This window comes from Pinus tabuliformis, chromosome 2_1, assembly GCF_031772625.1.
Source record: "Pinus tabuliformis cultivar Carrire ecotype Pingquan chromosome 2_1, CPIR1, whole genome shotgun sequence".
Taxonomy (NCBI): Eukaryota; Viridiplantae; Streptophyta; class Pinopsida; order Pinales; family Pinaceae; genus Pinus; species Pinus tabuliformis.
The window spans coordinates 342697407-342717220 of NC_142299.1; positions in this window are offsets into that span (position 1 = coordinate 342697407).

The window sequence follows — 19814 nt, forward strand, 5'->3', positions numbered from 1 at the left end:
AAATTGCCATCTATGTGAATTCAATCAATCCATAAGCCAAAAACATATGAAGCATCATGTCAATGTTCTATATCAAAACTCCAAACATTGCTTATCATTATTCAATATGAGAAATGTTAAATAGCTTCATATAATCAAGAAGTTCATCATGCCGAAAAGGTAAGTAAGATACTTGTTTACTACCAAGTACACCATCCCATCATTAGTAACATGAATCAAACTTTCATATGCATGTCAATGTTCTATATAAAACCTCCAAACATTGCTCATTTAATGAAGCTACTTAACATTTGTCTCCCTCTTAATGAGTAGCCACTTTAGACTTCATCATTATTCAAGACATCAACCTATCTATCAAAATACTTGTAATGCATTAGCATAATTGTTAGATCATAAAATCTAGCTAATCGAGTTCTAAAACATATATCCATCGTATTCATAACATGTCATCATCAGCTACTTCATTATCATATATGAACTTGACATCAAACTTTTATCAAGAGTTAGAGTCTTATGATTAGGGTAGTAGACAGGTGATTCATCATACTTCAAAGATCATGAACACAATATCACTTACATAACTTAATCCATCAAGTCAAGTCATCTAGATATTACCATATGACATAATTACTCATTTTATCAAAACCTAACCAAGGATAACAAGGAGATCATATATATCAATCTTATTGTCATACTTTCATCATTAGAGTTACCATGTTTATCACAAACATTATCAATAGTATCAAGTTGCCATTGATTAGAATCAAGGTACTAACCTTCTTTATGGGATCAAGATATCCAAAATGATAGATGTTATCCAAAGTTCAAACATCAAGTATACCAATCAAATATCAAGTTCATCATATCAAAAACAATGTATCTAGCTTGCTTCACAAAATCTAGAAATTCATCATGTAAGATACTTTGCCAAGTATATCAAAAATCAATGTTAAGTAGCTTCATAGAATCAACAAGTTCATTGTGTATAAAAGGTAAGATACTTGTTTACTACCAAGTACACCATCCCATCATGAGTACCATGAATCAAAGTTTCATATGCATGAGCCATTTGTGAATGTGACATTCCCATCATACCTTAGGGCTTACCTTGCAATCCTATATTGTAGCTATAACATTGAAATAATACACCATGCATACCTTGAGTTTTCAAATACTTGTGCACCTTCTTATTTTACATAGGCAGTTGTATCACTTTGTCAACATTTCATCAAGTGCCTCTTACCTTTTCCAATGCTAGTTTTTCTCTACCTACACTAACCATGATCTTCAAGGAGATCCACTTATCACAACTCATCAAGAGATTGGAAGCATCCAAGTACTCAAATGTACATTATATAATTATAAGTAATAATCAAAACAATAATCAGATCAATAAGTCTAAACAAAAGTAAAGACATAAAGGAGCACCATAAATCAAAAATTACTTATCTTCAATGAGAAGTGATCATCTCCCTCTTGAACTAGCCTTCAAGAGCCATCACTGACCATTGTCCATATGACAATGTTGCCTTCAATATTTCAACCAACTTTATCAGCAATTGAGCCTAATCGAGACTATCACATCTAGGGCTTCATCAAATCTATCACAAGTGCTTGTACATATTCACATTAGCCATGCTAGGGTTTCTAAATTACATATCTCAAATGTTCTCCATAAACGAGGGTTTCTCCCAAACCCTAACTTTATAATATCCATTAAACCCTAATAAACAAATTGCCTAGAGTTTCCTTCAGACCCTAATATTATTTTAAGTCTCCTTTGTCTTCTCTTGCTTCCATTAATGGTGTCTTCATAGGGGTGATCTTCAATGACTTTCTTCAATCCAATTTTGATACCATGTTAATTTTTCATAGGGCTATATTGTTTTTTTCTTTGATGATTACATTTCATTATTTCCATATTTGAATTCACCCCATAGCATCATATCATTATTCATATTTACATAATTATTCAAAAACATATAAAACTATGTAGAAAGAACAATATCATCATCAATGTAGCGAAACATAAATGAACAATAAAAGAAAAACATTCACACATAGAGACACAAGGATTGGTCGAAGACCGGAGAAAAACCCACTACATGGAAAAGCCTTACAAATTCTTGTTCTTATTATATTGTCATTGAATGATTCAATAAAAGAGAGTACAATGATCCATATCTTCATTCACACATAGAGACACAAGGATTGATCGAAGACCCGAGAAAAACCCACTACATGGAAAAGCCTTTCAAATTCTTGTTCTTATTAGATTGTCATTGAATGATTCAATAAAAGAGAGTACAATGATTCATATCTTCATCCATACAACTATCCAGAAAAATCAACTAAGCAATATCCATAAGATAAACCCAACCATGCTAATAATCCGAAAACCATGAATCAAGAATCTATAGTCAACTATCATTGTCTATAGTCAACCACTGAACTCTGTGGTCAATCGATGAAAACTTTGGTCAACTAAAAAATTCAACTTTTAAAGTCAGGGAAAATGTGTCATGCATGCCGCTGGAAGACTTCAGTCGAAATTTCTCCATGACATGCTTGTGGCTGCACGTCGAAATTTCTCCAAAACATGCTTACCACTTAAACTCAAAACCCTAGAAACATAGATGCGAGCTTCGGAGAGCAAAAGCCCGTCACTTTGTCATCCGTTTAGAAAAGGTATTCTGATATACCATATCTATGGAACAGTTGCAAACTTTCTTTAAATTTTATAACTGATATTGACAGGGCTGATTTCAAAGATTGTTTTGTGTGTACACTGCTTTCGTGTTTTTAAACTTTAGTTTACTCGTTTATGTAGAGAATTTGCATGCTTGCATACAGTTTAACTGTATATTAGTCTCCTTCGGAAATTTCACGGTTCTTAACTTCCTCGGAATATGCGATGCACTGGCACTTTCTTTAACTTGTGTTCAATAATATGATTATGTTTAGGGTCAATAGCGGGATAAAATTAAGCGATTTGTTAGAAGCAGTAGCAGGATTCAGTTATATTTTGTGCGATTTGTTAGAAGTGGCTGAGGATTCAGTTATATTTTGTGCGATTTGTTAGAAGCAGCAGCGGCACTCAGTTATATATTTGTTTCTGAATATTTAGGAATGGTAACTGAACAAGAAAGGTATTTTTAATCGTTTGTTCACCCGAGTGGACAAGATGAGGAATTTATGAAAAGACTATTTTGTCAGATAAGTCAAAGAAAGTTGAGAAATAATTGAGAAAAGAACTTGCGAAGAGACAGGAACATGAAGTTTCTATCTCAAAGTCTGACACTCAATTGCAGGAAGCTCCGAACAAAATTCAAGCGATATCTGCAGAATCAGAGGCAAGACGTAAAGCTTGAACGGGAAAAGGGTGAGCTTTTAGAACAGATTGCAGCAGCAAGAAAAGAGATTGAGGCCATTACTGAGGAATTAGTCCGAAAAAATGAACAAGCCAGAGTGGCTCCAATGTCTAAGCCATGGCTTACCTGCGCTTTCCAACCCTTGGATATGACTGCTTTTCCTGGATATCCCAACAAGATGCCTGATAGATTTAATAAATGGCTGCCCAAATTTTCAGGAAATAAAGTAATGGCAGCGGAAGAACATATAGATAAATTTTGCAATTATATGGGTGTCTTTAATATTAACGAAGAGGATGTGGTCATGAGACTTTTTGCTCTCTCCTTGGAAGGAACTGCTTTCTCTTGGTTCAGAGTTTTACCTGATAAAGACATCAAAAGTTGGGAGCAATTCCATGATTCTTTCGTTAAAAGGTGGGCAACTAGGAAGAATGAAAAATTATTGCTTACCCAGTTTTATAAGATAAAGAAGAAGAATGTTGAAAATGTTCACGAATTTAATGAAAGATTTGATAATTTGGTCAAGATGATTCCTAATGACCTTAAGCCTCCACAATATCATATTTTATTACAATATCTTAGTGCATTCGATGGAGAACTTGGCTTCGATCCAAAGAACAGAAGTCCTACAACTGTTGCTCAAGATAGAGATGATGCTATCGAGAATGAAGAAATTACCTCTGAAAAAGGAGATCGAACCTCTATAGGAGAAGGGTTACCCTGAACCTGGGTGAAACGCAGAAGAAAAGAATTGAAAAAGGTATGGTTGAAAATGGTAAATTTAACAACCAGGTTGAGGAATCAAGTAGAAAAATTGAAGAATTGCAGCAAACACATGCAGCCTAGTTCAAGGAAAGGGAAGCAGCAGAGCAAGCTTGGATCAATTCGTGCAGATGGAAAAGTGTCTCGTTGTCAGTTGTTTGACAGAAAAAGGAGAGAAGTGAAAATCACTGCACCGAGAGTGCACATTATTCCATGTACATTTGATCAAAACCAGTAGTGCTACTTATTATGGGATGCTTATCACTTGTTTCTTTGGTACATTTCGAAAATATATGTGGCTTAAGAATATGGTTTGATTGAGCAGAAAGCATCTTACTGTTAAAGCATCAATATTATGCTGGTTCATCATTAAAAGGAAGTAGCCTCATGATTCTTGATATTTTATTTATCATTTAAGATTATGCTGGTTCATTATTAAAAGGAAATAACTTCATGATTCTTGATATTTATTTTTTCATATAATAATTATTTCCCTTGCCTTTTTGCACTTAATATGGAAAAGATATTATAAAATTGTAAACTGTCTTGTTTTTGTTATCTAAATATTTTAACATGGCCAAATCTTGCAATGCCAATGCCAATGCCATCTGAGCAATTTTAATCCTTCCAGAGGGAGGAAGTAAGTAAATGGGGACTGCATTCCCAGGCTTGCCACAGTAACAGATTGTGGGTACCATTGCTTTTGACTTTGCTTCGAGATATCATATGCTTGAGATCGACCAGTTCCATAATGAAGCTTAGTGAATTGGCTTACCTTATTAGATTGAATATGCTTATAAGGCTAATCTGACATATCCTTGTACTAACATAATGTGTGGAAACCATTGTCTTTGCCTAACTGCTTAGTGGAAGTTAAACACAGCCTTGAACTCACTGCTTAGGGTGGTATGTGACTCATATCGGTGCAATAGCTTTGTTACAAATAAAGTTTAGCTATGAGCTTGCAAGAACTTCTTGGCTTTCTCCCAAATCGTTTTCTTTATTGTCCATATTGCATTTGCTATTTTACATAATATCCCAAAAGCAGAACCTGTGACAACAACAGGTCTCATAAGTCTCACAAAACATTCAATCGATACTCCATTTGGGAACTAGTACAAATAACTCTAGCACGAAATGTCATCTATTTATATCAATATCTTATACTTCATTTCACCATTTTTTTTTTAGAAAAAGTCGTAGTTTTATTCATATGAAAAAAATTACATTTTGTAGATGCTTAAAGCATATGCAGATGAGCTGTTCCTGAAAACAGGAAACCAAAGAATACAAAAAAGATCCAGCTGGCTTTATGCCCTTCTTCTTCTCCACTCTACGCGAACCTCCAGTGTTGGGAGTGGGTGCAATAATGGCAAGTTGGTTTTCCATTTTGTTCATTGGATGCTCTTTGTCAGATTCGTGCAACAATGGAAAGTTGGTTTTCCATTTTGTTCATTGGATGCTCTTTGTCAGATTCCAATCCTACATATCCATGAGTTCGTTTGATGCCACTTACTTCTAGTTAAGATTCTTGTTGTTGTTTCATATTGTATGGCCCCAAGTTAGTCACCTGGGTATTCTCTTCCTGTGGATTTTCCTGTCCCATTTACGTGCCTGTAGGTTCTGTCTTCAATTCCTCTTCTTCCAGTTTGCTGCCAGCCTTTGGGTTTTTTTGCTATTTCTTATTCCCTTTAGGCTCCTTCCTAGCTAGTGGACAGGCATATTGGAGGTGCCCTATTTGCAAGCATCCGCAGCATTTGAATGTTTTGTTCTCGTGGTCAAGCATCCGCGGCATTTGAATGTTTTGTTCTCATGGTCAAGCAGTTGTGTCCACAGAGAATTATTAAAATTCAATGTGATGTGATCAGGTAGCCCCTGACTCAGGTCCACTTCTACACATATTCTGGCAAATGTGAAAATTCCCCGAATAGCTCTGTCTTCATCCGTTTTTAGGAATTTCCCCAAGGAATTTCCAATGGCTATTAAAACTTTGTGATGCCAAAAATGAAGAGGGAGGTTATGTAACCTGACCCATACTGGCATTGTTGAGACTATCATGGTATTGGCATCAAAATTAGGGAACCAGGGGGTGATGAAGAGGCCAACATTGCCCCAAAACCAAGGCCCCTGATTGATAATGTTATCTCGTTCTTGTTCTGTGTTGAATCTAACTATAAAAAACCCTTTTGGGCATAGATAAATTTCACAGTTTGGTGACCATGCGGAGAAGATCCATTGATGCAGTGCATCAGATTTTGGCCAGAAACCATTAAATCTACAAATAACAGCATTTTGGGCTAGATCTGTGTATAGATGAGTTACCTCCAGCAAAGATACTGTCCGATTTTTGTTCCATGATGTAGGGGCCTGGTAACTCTGATTTTGGTGCTGGATTGTTTTGCATTTTTCCCTTTCCTTTGACTGTGTCACGAAAGGAACCTGTATTTTTAGAGTTGGCTCCCTTGCATCTGCCTCGCAGTCTCAGATTGAGAAAGATAGTTGAGTCTTTGCTGATGCCATAGTCCTGAAGTGTACGGTTGTCCTGCAGACTATGTCCTGTATATATCAAATTTTGGTATTTTATTGGGGTTCCAAGCTGTATCTGGATTTCCTTCTTTAATTCTTGGATACTCGTCCCCTTGCTGAGCTGCATGCAATAATGTCTGCCCCCTATTGATTTGATGAAGATTTGTATCAGATCTTCCTCCACACTTAATGGAACAACCTTTGTAAGGTCTCGATCTGTTGGATCGGGCTTTTTCTCCGTAAGCCCAAGAGCACCGCAGAGCTTTGGAATCTGTCTATGTTGCCCCCAGATCTGAACCTTTTGTGGGCTTTTCAGTCTTCTAAAATCCTGGTCTATTAGATCTTTACCAAGACTGAGAAAATTGCTGCCTTCCGTGGCATGCATTATCGCCCCTGATCTATTCAATGTCCATACAAAAACTGCAATACCGAGCTCGGGATTATAGAAAAGGTTTATGAAAGGCGTGTTGTCCCTTACCCGTGGGTTTGTGACTTGTAGGCTCGTGTACGTTCTAGTTCTACGCCCTTTGTTTGTTAGGTCGTTCAGATTTCTGTCTCTGCTGCCCATTGCCGCTTCCCTTACAGTAGCGAGGTTTATCAGATCTGGGGTGCTATGTCTGATCCCTTTGAAGATTCCCAGATCCAACATCCTGGAGCCGCTCCCTTGATAACCCGTCCCTTAATTCATTTGACCATTGATATGAATTTCTAATGATTTTCAATGAGAAATTAATTTTGTAGTATTGCATGCAATGAATTTATACTTGTCAATGTTTGTCTTTTCAGGTTTAATTAAAATGTGGAAGCATAAAAAGTCCAAATTTATGAATGCCAAAAAAATATATAACTGGGATCTAGTACACTTGGGTTGGGGCAATGGTCATATTCTACTCTTTTGATAGTATTAATAATGTCAATAATTGAGTGGGTTATCATTAATTTTTGTCTTGATCTTCTCTCTCAAAGTGGGAAGCCCACTATTTTGTTCTTGGGGCAATGGTCATACTCTACTCTCATGATGTTATTAGTGTTAATGTCAATTATTGAGTGGGTTATCATTATTTTTGGTCTTGAGCCTCTCCCATGACCAGTCAATCCCTGCTAATGGTAACTAATCCAGTATTACATATCTAATGGCTCTTCTTAGATTAATTTCAATGTATCAACATATTGTGGGTCAACATGGAGGACAACCCACATGGGAATTGTTCATGTATTTCATTAGAGTTACTATAAAGGTTGTCTGATTAATTACGATTTTAACATTATTGATTGGACTGAAATGGGATTTTGACATTATTGATTGGACTGAAATAAAGTTATTATTTTTTTGACATTATTGATTGGACTGAAATGGGACATTATTGAAATGGGACATTATTGATTGGACTGAAATAGAGTTATCAATTGGACTTGAGGGATTGAACCAAATTGTTTTTATATTTTGATATTGTCATTCTCTTTATTCTACTATTCTGATGACACCATATTATTTTTACTCTAGTGCTATGATGATACAATATTACTTTTGGTTCTCTCTTGTATAAATGGATTACTTCAAAACATGAAATACATGCAGAGAGTTTATACAATAGGAGGATTTCCTCCTCAAATAATGTCAGGACCTTCCATGGTAGGAGAGCAAAACAAATCTTCCTTTTCAACAATCTATTGGTTTTATAGTCTTCAGATCAAAGGCAAAAAACCTTTACTTCAAAACATGAAATACATGCAAAGATTTTATACAATAGGACTTCCTTAGCCCCAAGGGGTAGCCCAATTGGTCAAGCCCTCGTTGCTAAGTACCTTGCCTATCGGGGGGTCACAAAGTCAAATCTCCTTGATTTCCTTGTGGTTAGGCCCGATATATTAGGCCACCTTTGATGGATTTGTGTGGGATTACAGCTTGTGGACATAGCGGAAACTCAGTGATCGCGAACCATGGTTGCCTTAAAAAAAAAAAAGAGGAATTTCTACTCAAATAATGTCAAGACTTTCCATGGTAGGAGAGCAAAACACATCTCCCTTTTTAACAATCTAGAGTTTATACAATAGGAGGACTTCCTCCTCAAATAATGTCAAGACTTTCCATGGTAGGAGAGCAAAACACATCTCCCTTTTCAACAATCTATTGGTTTTATAGTCTTCATATCAAAGGCAAAAAATATTTGAATCTGTTTGTTTTGGCTTTCAACCTTTAGTTGCATGAATAACATAGATTTACACTTTGTGATAGATCCGAAGTTAAGATGGATCTAGATTGATTATATTTATATTGTTTGAGAAATAATAGAAATTTAAAATCATTTTATTAATTTTAAACATAGAAATATTTTAAAATTTATTAATTTAATATGACTTTATATATTGCTTAAACAATAAATAAAATATAATGTTAAATTTTGATAATTATGATGAATGTACTTAATAATATAATTATTTAAATAGTCAATTTCTAATATTTTATTAAGTAATATTTATTAAGAAATTTTTAATTATAAGTTCAAGTGAAAGGGGTAGAGTATGTACCCATCTATAAGTATTAGTAATCAAATATATCGAAGGAGGGGAGTCTCAATTTTTTCTTTTTAAACTAGTTCATGGATCCACATAACTTCTCATTAATTGTTTGTTTATGCTAAAATGTATAATATAATTTAATTGTGAATAATATAAAACAAAATAATACATTGGCAATCCATAAATAAACATACATGATCTATGCTAGAAAACCTACAGGGAGGCTAGAATGTGAAGTTTTTCTACTCTCATTTTTCCAGTATGGAAATATGAAGCTACAAAGAAATAGGTACTCTTCTTGGACCTATTCGACACCCTATTGCTTCTAAGACTACTATAAACTCTTATCACCTCTTGTTTTCTCTCTAACTTCCAACACCTAGATGCTCTACTCAACTATAAATTGAATACATTAACATAAAAAAGAACCCCTCTCCTCCTGGTGGCTTGGTATTTAACATCTTGGATAGCCATGAAGTTTCTCTAATCTCTTTTTTCTATTATGGAAATATGAACCTACAAATAAATAGGTACTCTCATCAAATTTATCTGACACCTATGGCTTGTAAGTCTACTATAAACTCTTATCACCTCTTGCTTTCTCTCAAACTTCCAACACCAAGATGCTTTACTCAACTATGAATCAAATACAATTACATAAAATGGAAGCCCTTTCCTCCTAGTGGCCTTGTTTAATATTCCCAAATAGCCATCTAGGGTTCATATTTTTGTTGTTTTTCCACAATAATGATGTCTAGGATAGAATCTTAAATCATTGACGCTACCAAACCAAGTATCAAAAAAAGTCTACTTTGCACAGCGGAATATAAACAACAATAAATCTACTAGTGCACAAAATATACACAACTTTTTACAATTTTATACAGTATCCCAACTTCGTGATATTAATCCAACTGAATAATACAACTGTCTAGGGCTTTCATACTAGGGATAATGGCCCCTCAAATATCCACTAGTACAATATATACAACTAGGGCTTGGCGTCTATCATGATGACCACCAATCTACTCTGAACAAGATACTTTGATCGTCTAGTTGATGTAGAGCTCCTCACAGTTGCCTTGGTCGTACCCTGTACACATCTACCAGTCCTTCAGCTCCTGATCTGCAACACTTGCCTCTATCAATGCATCAAGTCCATATAGCCACTGAATCTCAGCTCCAATCCTCTCTCTAGTTGACCACTCGTCCTTTAATGCATCAACACATAAAGACTCTTATTAAGTTGTTCACAACTCCGTTTGTGAACAACTCTCAACTACCCACTGTTGCTCCTCAACTACTTAGGGACTTCATCCCACTATAGTCTTCCTGCATTGCTCCAATGAAGAATAACATAGGGCACAGAGGGATGCCACCTATCATTACAAAAAGTCCTTCTTGTACAATTAACATGGACTAGGAGGACTGCCCAACTTCTATTGTAGATGTCCTTCTCCACAAGGTAAGTATAAGGCTACACAAACTACTCTAAATTGATCAGACCTATGGGCTCTTCTTCTATGAGTTCTAACAATCCCTTAGTCCTTCAAGGGACTTGTTCACTAGGGCTTGAAGCAAGCCTCTACAATCCTCCGAAGTTGTTCTTTAGGCTGCTACAACTCTGCCTTATCTAGTCGCACACTTGGTCCACTCTCACGCTTCCCTCTAACAGACCACAAGCATCCAATACATTTTCCTTCAGATCTTCTTAAACATTATCCAAACTAGGCTTGATTTAGAGCTCTGAGAATGTTTCCTTTTGATCTACAATAGATGAGTTATTTCACAAATCTAGGCTCAACAAACTATAGAAGCATCTGCTCACTTGCTAAGGCATCCAACCTCTTTGGTTACCCTTCCTCTTGGCTGCTAACAGTCTTCCATACTCTCTCCTCTTCTAGGGAACACATCCACCTAGCATCCAACCATCAATAAAGAAGACATCTACAACAGATTGTTGTTGCCTCCTTTCCTAGGGATTTGTGCATCTACATGTTTGGTTAGGGCATACTAACAACCCTCAACCCCTGCTCTAACACTGTGTAAGCTTCTCCAATCTAGTTGCTTCCTTCTGTTGTTGTTTCCTAGGCATCCAAGGTGTTGTTGTAGGCCTTGGGAACAACCATAAGACACTTTACAACACTCAGATCAAAAACAATAATTCTACCCACACTATCACATACAAAACAGCCATAAAATACATGGAGATACCCCTATTCTTTTTCAAATTCTTCTCTAGGATCTGCAGCCTTAAGGGAAAACCATTACTAGGCCTCACGGCCCTCCAAACAGTGGTTGACTTACCAAATCAGACCACAAATTTGAGGTAAGTGTGGGTGGTTTGTATGCATATATTTGTGTTGGGTTACTTTTGTAACAACGCCACAGTAGGAGACTGTTACACCAGTAGGTATTTGATCTTGTCTAGTAATCCCTTGGACAAAAGTATCCCACTCCTCGGTGAAACCATTGATGGCTACACACACAAGTTAAGCTTCTTGTGGCACCTCTCCTACTACAACAAGCTCATTTCAGATATCTCGAATTTTGGACAGGCAGGGGTCAACTCCTCCCTTCTACATCCTAATGGTCCTCAACTTCTCCTTTAGGAACATCTTCCAATTCTCGGAAGGATTCTGGTATAGTTTTGAGATAGCATCCTACATTTCTTTGGTCGTATTCTTGGCCACTAAGTGTGAGAATATGTGATCCCAAACTCCATCAAGGATCATTCGCTTCGCCTTGGCCATCTCTTTATTATATTTGTTCAACTGCTACAGATCTGTAGGTACAATTATGGTTCATTCTACGTACATCTTTAGACCAAACTCATCCAGCAAGAGGGACATTATGGCCTTTGAAATGATGTAGTTGGATGCACCATCCAATCTATCCTGATATCTAAGCCTCGTTGAGGCCATTTTTTACAAATCTCACAACTAGGTTATAAACAAGAATCTCCTTCTATCTTGCTTGGCTACCTGCTCTTCAATTCACATTCCCTACTATAAATGTGCAATCCTGCTAGCTGGTTCTACCTCTGTAACTGAAAATCACGAATTTCCTAAAACATGAAACCCTCCGAGAATAAGCCCTCTATGTGTGCTCTTCTCTTCCACCCAACTTTGATTCTACTACTGCAACACTGCTACAAAAACCAACTACTCCCAGACCAAGAATCTACTCTCCTAAATTACTGAGTTTCTCAACTACTGCCTTCTGGAACCACCTCCAAATAAATCGACCCTTCCTACACTCTACAACTGGAAATTCAACCCCATGTCCAACAATTCACACTATCTGACTAGGCACTTTGCAGCCCCTGAAGAAATCATGTTGCTTCTCCTTCTGAGCAAAAAAAATTTTCCTCTTCGTCTCTGAGTCTCGTGTCTTCCAAGTTTGTTCTAATACCATGTGAAAATTTTCAAGTCTACTGCAGCAAGTGGAAATTATTCTTCTAACTGATTAAAAATTAAATGCAATTTATTTTCTACGACAAATAAAAAATAAAATAACAATCGCATTTTTCACCATAAATAAATGTTGTGAAAAATAAACTGGAAACTAAGAAATAATATGCACAACACAAAAAATATGACATCGTTATTTTGGGACAAATGTCCCTATAAAAACCCAATGCGAGAAAACTGGTGCAACTAAAGGTTTTGATTATTATGCAGCAGTGAAATTCTGAGTACAATGAAATGGATGCCAAACTGGCAATCCTCTCTGAGAGAAATACTAGAAAAATATCTGAGGGAATTTACCCTCCTCCATGAGCAATCTCGGCTCAGTATGGGCACTCAAACTAGAAAAAGCAAGCCCTTGTGCGTAGCTTCTACATCACCTCTATGCAAACCCTCACATGCTCAACCAAATTGTTTAGTCAATTTAACGTCTTAAATTGCTCTACATAAATTATCAATCCGGGTATCGTAAACTGATGAAGTGTGGTGCACCATATGTGCTTAGTTAACCTTTTTCTTACTTCGTTGTTTTATAGATTTTATTTTGTTTTGGGGTTTTGTTCTTTTTGATCTCCTAAAGTATCTAATGCAAATGGAAATCCTATTCTAAGGTCTTAAGAATACTTTTAAAGGTCAAGTATGGATGTAGATTTCAAGACAAGGTCTATGTCCCTAATGGTAACTTCCAAAACTTAGCACTTCAAAAGATCTTAAAACATGTTATTGATGGAATTAGTACTTAAACCAAAGTGTAAGTATGCAACTACTTTAATCAAGCAAAAGATGAAATATTGATCATGAAATCACTATCCCTGCTACTGTCTAAATACAAGAGAAATGAATTAAACTACTGCACTCAAAGAAATCTAAAAATTGCAAGTAAAGTAAAGCTAAAATCAAATTACATCAACTCATATTTTGACCCCTTGCCATTAGTCTCGCTATGGCTTTCAGAGGTAATCATAAACAACTTGAGCAATCTGATATCTATTTGCAGAAAAATAAACTTAAAATCAAATTACATCAACTCATATTCTGACCCCTCGCCATTAGTCTCGCTATGGCTTTCGGAGGTCATCATAAACAACTTGAGCAATCTGATATCTATTTGCATAAAAGTAAACTTAAAATCAAATTACATCAACTCATATTCTGACCCCTCACCATTAGTCTCGCTATGGCTTTCGGAGGTAATCATAAACAACTTGATCAATCTGATATCTATTTACAGAAAAGTAAAACTAATATCAAATTACACACTCATACTTCAATCCCTCACCATTAGTCTCGCTATGGCTTTCGGAGGTAACCGTCAATTAAATGAGCAATCCAATATCTAATTGCAGAAAAGTAAACTAAAATCAAATCACAACATTCATATTTCGATCCCTCGTCAGTTAGTCTAGCTATGGCTTTTGGAGGTAACCGTCAATGACATGAGTGAGTTGATTTCTAAACTAACTTAACAAAGCAAATGAACAAGACTGAAATCAAAACATAACTGAAATTGAAAAGCTAAAAAAAACAAGTTCAGCAGAGAGGCAAATCTCATGTCACTATTTGATGCAAAAACATGTAAAGAAAAACTAATCTACAATCAACCGGTTGAACACACTTACATGAATTAAAATTGCATGAATGGAAAATCTAATTTATCAAACTTGAAAGCAATCAAATAGAATAATGAAATCAAATCAAAATTACAAAATGAAATCTACTCTACCTGACATTCTAATGTGCTCCATGACATCTACTTCACATCTCCTTCCATGTTGAGAACATCAAAGCTTTATTCAAATTATTCAAAATTACAAAGTACAACAAAGCTCTCCAAAGCTTTCAAAAGCCATCAAGGAAGAACTACAAACTCCAAGCTAAAGAACTAACAAATGAAGGAGAGAGGTCTTCTATTTATACAAAAAGATGAGAAGCCATCTCATTAATGAGAGTCCATGAATCTCTCCCTCTACCTCTAGAGTCCTAATTAAAATAGGAACTGATAAGACACATGTCTTCTTGGAGTTACAATACAATTAGGAGATGTGACACATATCCTCATGATCCCATGATTGTTTCCACTCAAATTCGAATTTGGCCTTAGAGTGCCACATAAGGGTCTTCTAGAAGCCTCCTTTCAACCTACACATGTCAACAATCTCAACCCATTTGTTAGGTATAAGCATATGCACATTGTTTTCTAATTTTTAACCACAAATTCACTTAAAAAGCTTAGAATTAATAGAGTTTGGAAAAACATAAATGTGGCCCAATGATATTAAAAGTGGGATGAATGTGGTGACATAGTAGTGAAATGGAGGTGATATAATGGACATAATAGTGAAAGTGTAATGGAAATGAATGACATTTTCAAGACTCAACATACCCCCCAACTGAAGCTATTGCATGTCCTCATGCAATATATATTACATTAACTATTTTGATCCTTGAGCTTTGGCTTAACTTTGCATGATATCCTTTGATAACTTCATATTTCTGCAAAGTGTTTTACTTGAATTGCAACATGGTTGGTTCTTGTGTTACAACCATTATTTTTTTTTTTGCATTCTATTTTGATCTTTGAACTTTGCATAATGATATTTTGATTATTTTTGCAAAGTATATCTTTATTGGATTGCATGATGGTTGGTTCTTGTGTGACAACCATGGTTTTGTTTGTATCCAATTTATCCTTAAAGCACTTTTTTGAAAAGCCATTGTATGCTCATAATAACAATGTAATAGTTAATGTATGTTGGAAGTATGTGGGCTCCTGAGTATGATATGGACATGGAAAGATATGAAGATGAATGTATTTCCCCCCCCAACTAATGGTATTGACAATTTTATGAAATGAGGAAGAGAAATGTTTTTCCAACAATTATCATTCTAGTTTTTTATGGAATTCTATGGTCAAAAGTTAGAAAATGACGTACCTTCACTTACCCTTTGGAATGGATGAGTTGTATGTGTGGTGGCTAAAAAATTCTGATCATATTCTTCTTCATGTGGCTGAACAAGAGGAGTCATGGATAGAGAGATAAGATGACTTTTTATTGCTTCTACTAAAACTTGCTGAATCTGCTCCAAAATGCTGAAAATAATAGTCTTCATGTCTTCAAAACTCATGGGCACAATTCCTACTATGTGAAAAGATGTTCTGATGTCGAACATAGTAGGAAATTGTTGACTTAGTGGCCATTAATGGATGCCACTAGTCAACAAGAGAACTTTCCCCATTGATGACAATGAGAGTCAAGATGCCCAAACACATCTTGCTAGGTACGAATGATTTTTCCAATGTCGAGTCACCTAGAAGATCTGATGAACAAGGGACATTAATGTATTCCCATTGTTTGTCAACATGAGAACTTGCCATTAAGGCATGCAAGTCTCAACGTGTTTTTACAAAGAACTTAGACTCAAATGACTATGGACTCAATGATTTGCATTGAAGCAGGGCTTATTTGCGAAATGAAAATGACAAGAAATGGAAGATGAAGATGGAAGATGGCAATGGAGAGTAGACATGGCAATGGGAAATAAGCATGTGAATGAGCCTCTTGCTTTTATTTGTGGGTTATGAATAGACAAAAAGTGATGGAAAGTGTATGGAGTGAAATGAGGTAAATGGTTTATTATGAGGTATGGATGTGATATATGGATGTGATGGAGACAATAGTATCTGAAAGTTTTTCAAGTGTCTAGATCTGATTTTGCATCAGCATATTTCCTCTTTGTTGTTGATTATCCTCTTATGAAACAAATTGGTCTCTTAGAGAGACATTATTCTCTTGTAGTCATTTGTCCTTCCTCCTGGAACCTGCAAAAAAACTAATACTTCTTCTGCAATGGAATGTAAGATTATCAAAGGAGAGAGATGGAAAATCTCTCTAGTTATGATATTTACACACAAAACTAAGAATTTGTATTAATGAAACAAGTTCTCAAAGAAAAAATCAAAAGAATTTATACCTGATTTGGAATTAGTGCCTCAAGTTGATGTTGCTTCTTTTCAGCAATTTATTTCATTATTTGCCATTTCAAACTCTAATGATGGATTTCTCATTGTGTAGATCTTGTTAAGATCTTTCCAATGGTACTTAAATCATCAAAATCTAATTTTGTATGAAAAAGTTAGGTTGATTTGAACAATGAAGTTTTTTTTTTAGTCTACGGAGTTGGACTTCAACTGCAGAATGTGCACAGTTTCTGTAGCTAAAAATCTTGAATACAAAGTTAGCCATTCATCTTTCATCATCAATCCAAAATTAATCAATACCTTTAGAAAAGTGAGCAAATAACTTATTCACTTCATTGATTCAAAATTATTACTTTTTCTTGACATGCAGCGACTTAGTGTGGTGACTTAGTGTGGCAACTTAGTGATAACACACAACTTGACTTCCCTTTAACCGGGGTCTTTTTCATTGAATTGGATCAAATGAATAGGACACCATCCATATACTGACATTTTCCCAGCTACACATGTGGCTTGTTTTGCTTGATGACACCTGCAACCTAGAGTTTAACAAAAACAGTTACAGAAAGTTGAACCAGCTGCGGAAAGTTGAATCAGCTGCAGAAAGTGGCTGAAGCAGTCAACCATCAGTTTTACGCACATTTTGGATACTTGTGTCGTGCATAGCTTTTTATCTCTTCCGCATGTTCTTGTGGAGTTTCTGCAACCTTAAAAGTGAGTGATTCATCTTTAAAACAGAGGTTTTCAGTTGAAACAAAACCAAAATGATATTGATCCCTTCTCTAACTGAAAATGCCAATGTTACTACACAATAAGCCCCGGGCTTCCCATACAAACAACAGATAAAGTTCGATAAATAATCAAGGATACTAAGGTCATGCTTGATAATAACATTTCACCTTCTCCTTATAAATGCCAGATTTGATATTAATGGCAACAGGGTGCATATTATTTGCTGGAACTGTATTGACAGCAGCCTGGACTGTAGTGAAATCTCCTTGACCTTCGTTCTTAGATACTGTGATCACACAGGGATTGCCAGAGTTCGCAAGAATCCCCTTCAGTTTCTAAGATGAACTGATCTTCAATTCCGTGTAATTCCTTGCCCTTCCGGTTCTGCTCTTCAACAAAAAAAACATTCATTTCCTCCTGCCTTTAAAATACGTCTGCGTGAATGATGGATGAAGAAAAAAAATTCATTATGTGTTAGCGGGGAATTGACACGGTTTTATGGAGAAAAATCCAGTGATGGTAAATGGAGAAACAGAGAACAAGTGGCGGGAATGGAGCGGAGTGGAGGCTTATGTGAACAGGGTAGAAATGCAAATGTAACTTCAATAGAACAGTGCAGAGTTTTAAATTGGACGGCTGTAGAATTTGTGTGGCGTGATCAAATCAATTACATCCCCATAATTACAGGTGGAGTGTCAAAGTATAGCCAACATGAGTTAAATCCGATGGCTGATCATGAAGCCATTTGAAAATAAATGCAAAAGGTCGTGGAACGGTTATGGAAGTCTTCGTGGATTCGGACACGTCTGACAGGTGTGATGAAGTATGAGTTGATTAAAGATGGGAGGCGTGTAATCAAGTTTTAGATGCCAACACATAGTTGTTTCCTAATTAGAACTCCCTTCCTCAGGCACGCTGAATTAAATCACAACCTGTTCATTAAAATCCGTTTTTCTACACGCGGCAGGCAAAAATGGGCTCCAAAGAACCGAGGATTTCTCCCAAACCACCACAAATCTCTTAAAACGGTTTCTGGGTTATCTAATTGACCCTGCTAGCGAAAAAACCCATGTTTTCTTTTTTTCAGATTCGTCTCTGTTTGGCCAAATCGTGCATGTGAAGTTTGAAGTTTTTTTGTTGTTTACGTTTTTCTGAGTTAATGTCTTTTACTGTTTTTCATTTTATGAATTGTTGTGGCAAATGTGTTTGAAATATCTACAGTAAACCAGTGGCAACGAGCTACAGTAATTATCCCATGTTTTCGTAGAAGCAAACTAAGTCTGAGCTATGGGTGGTTTTGCAATTTTTAGTATAGAGAATAGCTGCTTCATCGACGACAGAAACAACTACTGTAGCATAAGATGGTTTGGTTTTTGGCTTGACTGGTTTTCCTTCCCTTCCTCCGGTACAGCATCACTTCAAACAGAGGTGCACTCTCAGAATAATTTGATCAAGGAATTGTAAATCGATTAACCCCAAATTCTAAGTCAACGATTACATCACACTCCTGAGAAGTTCTTGGTTGATGAATTTGAGCTTGTCAAAGATATAATTTGTTGATTCGAATGTGCTTTCCCCTTGTTTTAAAGCCAAAATGAAGACAATGTCTACAAGTAGGGCAGGAAGAGTTAGAATGAATCCATTTGTCTACGCATTCTGTGTGGAAGCCATGGTTGCAATTCAGCCACATAGATAATAGATAATGAATTCTGCCAAATAGATAATGCATTCTATTCCAAGCTATGGCATAATTATTTGAGTTGATCTTAGTTAACTCCATAGATCTGCAGGTTTTTTTTTTTTTATGCTTTTGCAGGTTTGTTTTAAGGTCAAAACTTGAACAGGGATGCAGATTTTCTTGTTGAAGCCACAGTGAAAGCTCAGATTGAAGATAGCCATAGATTGTTTTTCTTTTCTCTCTGAAATTGTAAATTTATAAGAAGGATTAATGATTTTCAATTTCAGGCAGCAAAGACTTCAAGGAAAACATGCTAAAAGTAGGACTTTGACTGAGGTCTTAAGCTCATTTTTTTATCAGTCTGGGCTGGGTGACTAGGATAGGATCCATGTCGGGACAATTCTGGAGATGCCCATGTGGTCGGTTTCTTCATTGGACGCCTGTAACCTGCTAAACCTTGAAATTAGCTGCGGAATTCTCAACTAGCTATGGAATCAGGCTACATTCCGCAGTTAAGTTGCAAAACCTTATTAAAACAGGATACAGTGTTTTGAGGACCACTACAAACCATAACCAGTCAATCTTGGACAGTTGAACCTATCAAAGCAGTTGGGTTTGATTTTTTATTTATTTTCTTTTATTTTTTTTAAATCAATTGAAATGATAAAGTTTATTTTGTCTCCTTTTTTTTCTTTTTTACATAAAAATTCTTTTTCTGATCCTCCGGATCACACAAAGTGCAGGAGGAGAGCATACTCAAGAATTATTATTTTTTT